Source organism: Chinchilla lanigera, unplaced genomic scaffold (assembly GCF_000276665.1).
Source record: "Chinchilla lanigera isolate Chin_1 unplaced genomic scaffold, ChiLan1.0 scaffold00013, whole genome shotgun sequence".
In the NCBI taxonomy this organism is placed as follows: domain Eukaryota; kingdom Metazoa; phylum Chordata; class Mammalia; order Rodentia; family Chinchillidae; genus Chinchilla; species Chinchilla lanigera.
Genome location: NW_004955414.1, coordinates 33,646,229 through 33,655,590, shown reverse-complemented (window position 1 = coordinate 33,655,590; position 9,362 = coordinate 33,646,229).

The window sequence follows — 9,362 nt, the reverse complement described above, 5'->3', positions numbered from 1 at the left end:
GGGCTGGGGATTTAGCTCAGCGGCAAAAGCGCCTGCCTGGCAAGTGCAAGGTTGTGAGTTCAGTTCCCGGTACCGGAGAAAAACCAAAAAAAAAAAAAAAGTGAGCCTGTCACCAAGAAAAGAAAAGATGTGGTTGCAAACATAGTCACTAAGGGATGTGCAAGGCAGCCAATCACAGAACTTACTGTCATATCCATGATTTTTTAAAAACTGGAAACTATACATCACTGTCCTCTGTTAATCAGAACCTGCTGCCACATTCTGCTGGGTGGACGGCCATTTCTTTCCGATGTCAGTTGATTCATATGCATTAGGTGGTGTGACACTACTAAGGCCCTGTCAGAGGTACAGAAATGGAAAAGATTATGCGCACAGGGGGTCTCATGGGGTGTATGAGTTTGAATGCCAACAACTGCTACTTCAGAGCCAGTACAGCACAGAGCGGGAGCTCAAGTAGGAGCATCAGGATAGGGCCTGAGCATGCAGCAACTTCAGAGAAGGGTAGAATAGGTATCAGTGGTGTCACGGGGTGGGCCCTAGAGGAGCAAGACCAGGTCCATGAGCAGGCGAAGCACACTGAGTCAGGCCAACTGTGTCTGCTGAGAGACACACTGGCCAGACCAGCAGAGTCAGGCTGGACCTAGTAAGAACCACAGACAGACAGACTGCCCACATGGCAGAGATGAAGTAAGGAACCTTCCACCACGGGGCTTTAAACACTCTCAAGGGTAAAACAAAGAAATCCTCTCCAGTCACCCAACGGCAGGGCCACAGCCCATGGCAACTGACGTGTGTAGGGAGGTAGCAATGGTATTAATTGGGCCACAGGGCAGACTGCTTAGCACTGAGCATGCTCATGCCCAAAACATAGCAGTTAAGAAGTTGTCTAACAACATATGTTTTTAATATGAGCTGTGTGCCTTTCTCTTTCCTCCTTCCTGTACACTGAGAATGCATAAGTTGTTCTCTTTTATGCTGTTCCACAGGCTGTTAAGATGACTTCAGTTTTGTCAATACTCTCTTCCGATTGTGTGTTTTCCAGTTCACTGACACTTTATTTCTCTTGACATACTCTACTGGGAGCTCCTGCTTTGATTTTCTTTACTAGGTTCTAGTAGTCTTTATTCCTATGGTTTCTGTTTGCTACTGTTGGTGCAGCCATACGTGCCTACTGACAGAAACACAATCAAGAAATGCAGTGCTGCTATGGTTGCAAACTAAAATGGCCTCCAAAGCCTCACATGTTTCAAAGGTGATTGGCTTATGAGCACTATACAGACTGGTTATTCGGAGGTGGGTTCTTATTGGAAGAGTCAGGTCACCGTTGATGACCTGGAGGCACTGATCTCCCTCCCAAGTTCCTTCATTCATACTATGCTTCCAGGATGCCACAAGGTGACCAACTGTCTTCTACTCAGGAATGCTTTCCTGCCTTGGAGCCAGCCAACTATTCACTATACATGGGAGCAAAATTCAACCTGTCTTCCCTGAAGTTGTAGGCATTTGTATTGTGTCTCAACAATAAGGAAGGTGACTAAGACAATCGCTAAGCAATTTTGTCACTGGTCAATCATCACAGAGTTTACATAATTTATCTGAGATAACCTACAACTCACACAAGATGTATGGCATAAACTATCACTCCCAGGTTATAGACATACACAGCATGATACTGTAATGACTATTGCAAGCAACTGATAAGTATTTCATTAAGCAAACATACATGAACAAAGAAAAATACTGAAAATGAAATATAAAGGGTAAAAATAGTGCTGCTATATATGGTAGTCATCATGAATGGAGCATGCAGAACTGGATGTTACCCTGGGTCACTAGTGAGTGAATACAAGGGATGAAGATATTGCTTCACACAAGTGTAGACTTGATACACATGATACACTTAGTAACACTAAAATGAAAATATATTTTATATCCTTAATAACAAGTTCTATCTGAAAGATAGAAGTCTGTGATGTAAGAGTTGATTTCATTGGTGACTTCTCTGGTGACCTTGCAGAATTCATCTTTTGTCATCCTTCTGTAGTACTCTTACACCAAGTCCTCAAGGTAGTGGGTCTTCAGACAAATAGCAGGGATAAGAAGTGGTAAAATCGCAACAGGAATTAAGTTATAGGGTGGCAACAGGAATCAGGGTGTTCCTTTCTGTTGAAGGCAGCACCTGCCCCAAAGCAGGACTGCAGCTAGGACTAGTCAAAGTTCCTCTCAGTTTCTTTGGACTTACAGGGCCACACATGGAGGAAGGTGAAAGCCAGAGCTTCTCTCTCCCAAACCCCTACCATACTGAAAGAGTTGGAGACCCAGAGTTATTCAGAGATTCCTCAGCCTCCTGTGGGTAGGGTGTCAATGGAAACCCTCTCAATTATTGTGACCCAGTATGCATAGGTGGTAGGGCTGGCAGAAACCATGTGAGCATCAGACTTCAGTGCTGGGACTGCTGCATCCCAAGCACTGCTGCACCCCAAGCACTGCCAGCCAAGCACTTGGTCTCAGAACGCCAGTGATCTGACCCTTACCTCTTGAGGGTGGCAGCCTCCATTCCATTTTATGTTGCAACACCTTTCCCTGATGGTGCAGGGCATCCAGCCCGCTTAAGTCACAGTCACTCTGCTTGCCCAAGGTGCATTTGTGAGACCGCTGCCCCCAAATCAGTGCAATGCAATATCTATGGAGCTCCTGAGATGGGAATATATAGGTGTTTAGGAGCCATAGAGCAATCCAAACTCAGATAATATTTCACATCTCAAGATAGCTCTTGACTATGGCACCCTGAGAGAGTATAGGAAATCCTTTTCCAAAGCCAGGGTATTGAGTAGATTTCAGGTTCTCTAAGTTGGATGCAGGCCGAGCGTGATTGCAAAATGATCTAGTAGCTGAGATTTTGAGTATCCATACTGAAAGTGTGTACTGGGAATCATTTTAACCCTTATTCCTGGCACAGGGATCTCTTGTTCTGTTAACTGTGGACACAGGAGTGAATGTAGCAGGGCATTTTATTTCACTTACTGTACTGTTGTCCTAGGTCTCTCAATCTTACAAACTTCCAATCTCTTTGTTGCTGATTTCCAGTATTCTTCCATGGTCCCTCACATCCAAGTGCTGCTGTACATCTATTCTTTTATTTCATCTTTCTGGAGGAGTTGAAGGTCAGATATCTCTACTTACCCATTTTCAATGTTCTGTTGTTGATTTTTAGATCCACAGCATAATATCCTATTATGCGGATGTGCTAAACTTTGTCCTCACTATTCATAAATGCATGAATATTTGGTTTGTTTCCAGACAGGCTATTACAAATAAACCTTCAGGAAAAACCTGCATAGAGACTTTTAAATAAAATAATTTTGCAGCCTCTGGGATACCTGCAGGGTTGATAAAGGATGTACCTTTTTTCAGAGAAGGTGAATCATTTTTCTTTACAATAAAGAATGAATGAAGAAACCTGTTTTTCCAAATGTTTCCTAAAATTTGAAACTATGACTTTTAAAAATTGAACCATTTTCAGGATCATGTGGTTGTACCTCATCACAGTTTTATTTGAAATTTCTATCCTTTGTTTACAGATATGTTCTCTCTGTATCTTGAAATTTTGTCTGTGTGTGCATGTGTGTATTCTAATCTGAACTACTTATAGGGAAACTGTTCATGTTGGACTAAGTCCTATCCAACGGTCTCATCTTAATATAATCATTTCACTCCAAATATTGTGATATACTGAGATAAGGAGGATTAGCACTTGCACATATAAATGTTGGAGAGACTCAATCCAACCTATAGCATATTCCTTACTAAATATTTGACAAATTCAACTATTGAATAGTATTCCTGAATATTTTTAATGATTGCTATGTTAGGTTTTTCTTACCATAGTAAAATAACAGAAACAGGCTAGTTACTAGGTATAAAGTTTGACCTAGTTCTTAGTTTTGTAGGCTGAAAATTCAAATGACATAATCTATGTTCTTGTAATGACCCCATGCCAGATGGCAGGAGAATGTGCAGGGAAAGGTCACATCACTTACCAGGAAGCACGGAGTTCTGAGTGAAACCAGGCTTAATCCATTTATAATAGTTCTCTCTCTTCCTAGGACTGAATAGATCACATGAAAACATGTTTCTAATTACCTAAGGACTTCCTAGTAGGTCTCACGCTTAAAACTTTTACACCGACTTTCCCAAAATTGTCACCTAGAGGACCAAACTCTAATGGCATGGAGTAAAATATTTGAACAATACACAAAACATAACATTATACTCCCAACACCCAAGGATCATGTCTGATTCAGTTTCTAACTGCAATTATATTTCTCAAAAATAACAAATAGTTGCATCACTAATGTACTCCTACTCACCAAAGCATGAGAAACAATAAGAGAATTCAGCAGAGATCGGTATTTTAACTTTGTTTTTAATCAGTTTTATTAGTACATACACTTACAAAATATTGGTATTTTCATACTTGCCTGTCAAGTATTTTGATGCTATCTCCATAATTACCCTCCCTTTTATTTCCTTCTCTTCCCTAGTGTTATCCTGTGGTCTAATAATAGTCTCCCCTCTGCTTTTATCAATATTGCTAAATTCAAGTTAACACACATTTCATGAAGTAGAAAGAGGAAAATGATAATATGCTAAGGGAAATAAAAGATATTTATAAAAAAGGCAAAACATCCAGTTGTTAATATTAGTAAATTAAATATAATAATATAAGGAAACTATTGAGAGCTAAGTATAATAAAATATGAAAATAAGGGTAACAAGCGTAGGCCTGGGAAAATGGGAATCAGGGAGACTTTGACTTTGTATATAGTTTTCTATCATCAGTTTCTCTATAGTTTTCTATCATCATGTGCATTCATGTGCTGTATGCACATGAATGCAGTCCTGCCATGATAAAGAAGGTACTTTTTAAAAACGTGGGGTGCTGTAGCCAGGGTTTGCAAGGGAAACAATTTACTACAGGACACATAATCTATAAGATTATTTTATAAGTCACCCAAAAAGTTAAACACAAAGGAATGCTGGAAATCTGTCCATACACTAGAGACCCAAAGAATCTAGCTGAGGACCTGGATCACGTGGCAATGTCCTGCCTGACTCCAGCTGAAGACCTTGAACTTGACAGTGCCCCCATGAGACCAGCTGGAGGCCTAGAGCCCATGACAATGTCTCATGTAAGTCTGTTTCACAGATCTGCACAGAGAAGGCCAAAAGGCCAATGGTAGAAGCTAGAAAGTCTCTGCCAGCAGGATGAAGGCTCTGTGCCACCAGGCTAAAGGATCTGCACTGGAGCCAGGAAGTGACACTCAAGGTAAGGACCAGAGCTCCCCAAAATGTACCACAGCCATGCTCAGCAACAGCAAGGTCCTGAGCTCCTCTAGCAATGCAAACATCCTGGTTCATATCAGGAAAGCCATGTGACAAGCTCCTCCAGGAGAACCAACAGCACTACCTCTTCATCTCCAGGTTTCCTTTTCATGCTGTTGGTGATAAGTACTCAGGTGGGCTTTCCACACCCAGCACTATGCTGATTCAGTTCAGCTGGGTGTTACAAGTTGACCCCCAGTGGTCAGTCCACCACATGGGATCAAGCATGATGAGCCTTGAGTGACCCAATGATTTACATTATTCTTTAACGAGAAGCCACGTTTAAAAAAAAAATGAAAGCTAACATTGTTTTTACTCTGCTACCTAGGCTTGTAGTTGCAAATTAACTGACAGAGCTACAATTGCTTACAGGTAAGTAGATCAGACAGGATATGTGAGTGGCAATAGGCAGATGCTCAGAAACTTGGTATCTCAAATGTCTCTGTTCTTGATTTGTTCCAGTCGTCTGAATGGAAATCACAGGGTCCCTCTAGGATCTTTCTGAGCCTCTCTTCGTCACCAGCTTCCACTTTAGCTCCTGTAGTCATCCCCTAGTGTAGAAAACAAAGGTGTATTTTGCTGTCATTCAATCTCAGCAAGGCTCTTCCCCATTAGCAAGGGTCAGCTCTCCATCTCTGGACGGAACACTGGAAGAACACCAAGCACGTATGCAAGACTGCCCGATTTTCCATTACAGTATCCTCTATTTGGTCACACCCTTGTGTTTCTACCTTGGGATGACACATTAATGAAGAAATGGTGACTCTTTCAGCTAAAAGCAGGAGAGGGAAGCTTCCTTCTGCAAAATGAGCAGAAGCAGACATGACTATGGGAGGCCCAAATGAGGTCAACCACATTTGTCTATTTTCTGACTCCATCATGTGAACTTTTGGACACCAACCTCCCCCGGCTTTCCTCCTTCCTTAACTTCTTCTTCTGCACATGTTTTACTCAGTACACTGGCACACAGACTTTATAACATAGTAAGTTCTTGTATGCAGTGGTTTGTAATCCTGAGACATTAGATCTCTTAATTATTTTTTCTACACATGGTTTCCGAATTCAATTCCTTGCCCAGAACTCTCTTAGGGGAATAACCCAGACCTCACATCAGAACACCTCTGTTCTCTGCTTTCCTCTCTTACTCAGCCCTTGGAGAATTGGTTCAAACAGACCTTGGTCTAGGGCTGTACACACTGAAACACCAATGCTTGAAATGATGAGCACAACATAGTAGTTGACATTACTTACTAGGTAGTCATAAAAATGTACTACACACTGAATAGCTTCAGGAATGGAATTTTATTTTCTCACTTTTCAGGAAACTAAAACTCTGAGATCAAGGTATTGACAGGGCTGGTTCCTTTTGAGATCTCTCTCCTCAGCTTACAGATGATGTCTTTTCCCTATGTCTCCCTCTGTGTGTTTGTGTCCTCATCTTTTCTTGCAAGTATACCTGACATATTGGATTAGAACTCACCTCAGTGACCTGTTTTAGCCTTATTTCTTCATCTACTACCCTGATTTCCCATATCAACATATTCTGAGGCCCTGGAGGTTAGGATTTCTACACATAGACCTGAAAGAACACAATTCACTCCATTACACAATACTTACAAAATACTTACAGAATGGATCAATCCATCAAAGAAATTTTTAATACTAAAAATAGATTGTCATGTAAATGCATTTAAAAATAACAAATAGATTAATTTACCTATTTCATGAGACACAAGAAGGGAAGTTATAGGATATAACATCGGAAAATTTAGTATTTTCAACAAACAAAAATAAAATTAAAATATCATGAAATGAAGGGAGGAAGAACATGTGAGCTCACAATTTATGATAGACTGTTGTTTCATCTCTTACCATGAATAATGAAAAATGGAAATACAACCTCAGTATTCAAAATTATAGTAATAACAGAAATACAAATGAAAAGTATAGGAAGGTAGACTTTAGAAAATGAGATTCAGAGAGACTTTCACCTTGATGTCATTTAGAATTAAAGAATACCTAGGAAAAAATTGCTACTAAATACACAAAACATAAACATACAAGGTCAATACATAAACAACCTTGAGTGACCCTAGGATATACCTGTTAAATTCATTATAAAGCCTCATATCCCCATTTACACTGGATGATATTGCTGTACCTTAGCTAGGAATTGGCGATTGAATGGGCAATATTCATCAAATATCAATTACTTTCATTGAGACGAACCACATAAAATGGAATAAGAGGGGTTGATATGTGAGTGGACATTGGACAGAGGCCCAGAAACATTTTGGTGAGGATTCATGTTTCACAGTGCTCTGTCCTTTTATTTGTTCACAGTCTTTGTGTAGGAAATCACATGAGCCTTCTACCTTCTTGATAAGCCTCATTTGTTCTCTAGCATTTCCTCCAGCTTCTCTAGGCATCTGCAGATTTAGAAGCCAGAGAAAGGTCCAGTTGTATCACTCACTCCCAAAAACACTGTCTCCCTTCAGTAGAGCTCAGCTTACTGCCACCATATAGAAGAATACAAAGGAAGGTAAGAATGTATACCACCATCTTGCTTATTTCCAAAGTTTGCTATTTTTTGTACAGGTTATATCACAAATTTTCACTTTGGTGTATTATATTTAAAGGAGCTATTTACTTGAGGCTTCCTTCCAGGCGGGTGAGGAAGTATGATGCTTTCTTCTGAAAACTGGGTGCTGGCAGCCACAATATGGGAGTTACCAAAGGGGTTATCCAGACCATTCTCCATTCTATCTACCTTTCCATTCTTCTTAATTCCAAGTATTTAAATTTGTGATCATGGTGAAAATGCTTCTTTTTGCTTACTTTAAAGATCAAGATGACATGTAGACATCTCATGTAACACCTGAAATGCTGTAATCACCAGTTTCATTGGTTTACTTGCCTTCAAAGTTATTTTCCTTTATATACTTGAGAAGGTATCAAAAGCAGAAGGTTACCACAAATTGAAATAACTATGGAGTATTTTCAATTGATTATTTAAAAAGATATACAGACTTAAGGGAAATTGGTAACGCATAGGAAAACACTCTAAGTCAAGTAACAGTGAAGTATATCCACCCCAGCAATGATAAGGACAAGGGATTATGTGCTCCCTGAAAAGAACGTAGCCACTGCTCTAGTTGTAGTAGTAGGAGAGGATGATCAGGTGGATAAGGAAACTCATTTCCGGCTCACAGCTTCACAGATAAAAAGTGAGAATGTGAAAAACCAAATCCATCTCCTTATGTCCTCTGATCTCCTGGTAGTTTTTTCCCATGTGCAAAATGAACTCTCCTGAATAAGAGAATGTCTACCTTTCCTCACACCTCCTCTTCCATACAACCAAAACTACAGAAGTTTTTCACTGTAAGAGATGTCATGATAGATGCAGTCACTTCTGATACCTCTCTGACTGCAAGAGGAGGATTTGTCGTCTTTCCAACTTAAGGTCTCTTTTCTAAGTGTCTTTAGAATCCAAAGCCATGAAGTCCTTTGTTAGTCAGGACAGGGCTGCTGGATTCCGATGTGTGTTCCTTTTAGTGTCCATTCAGCCCCCCCCCCATTTCACTGGATTCCTTTTCTCTCATTTCTAGTGTTGATTAATGTTAGATTTTATTTATAAGACAATTTGGATGTCCATCTTGAATCTCACTTGGAAGTTACGGCTTTGCTTTTGCCCAAATCTGTTTATAATTAACAGCTCTATGATCCTGACTCTCTTGATCAAAAGAATAGATGCTGAGGCAGCACTGCTGGGTTCAATTCACTGAGTGAGCCCAGGACAAATCATTCATCTTGTGCTCCAATTCCATTCTCTAGGAATGAAATAATCTCATCTCTTACATCCTTGAGAGGATTCATAGAGACAATATGCCTCAATCTCTTTTTTCTTGATTAAAATGAAAGACCTGGGAATACTTCCTCATGGCTTTTTAAAAATTAATTTTATTGGTACCCTTTAG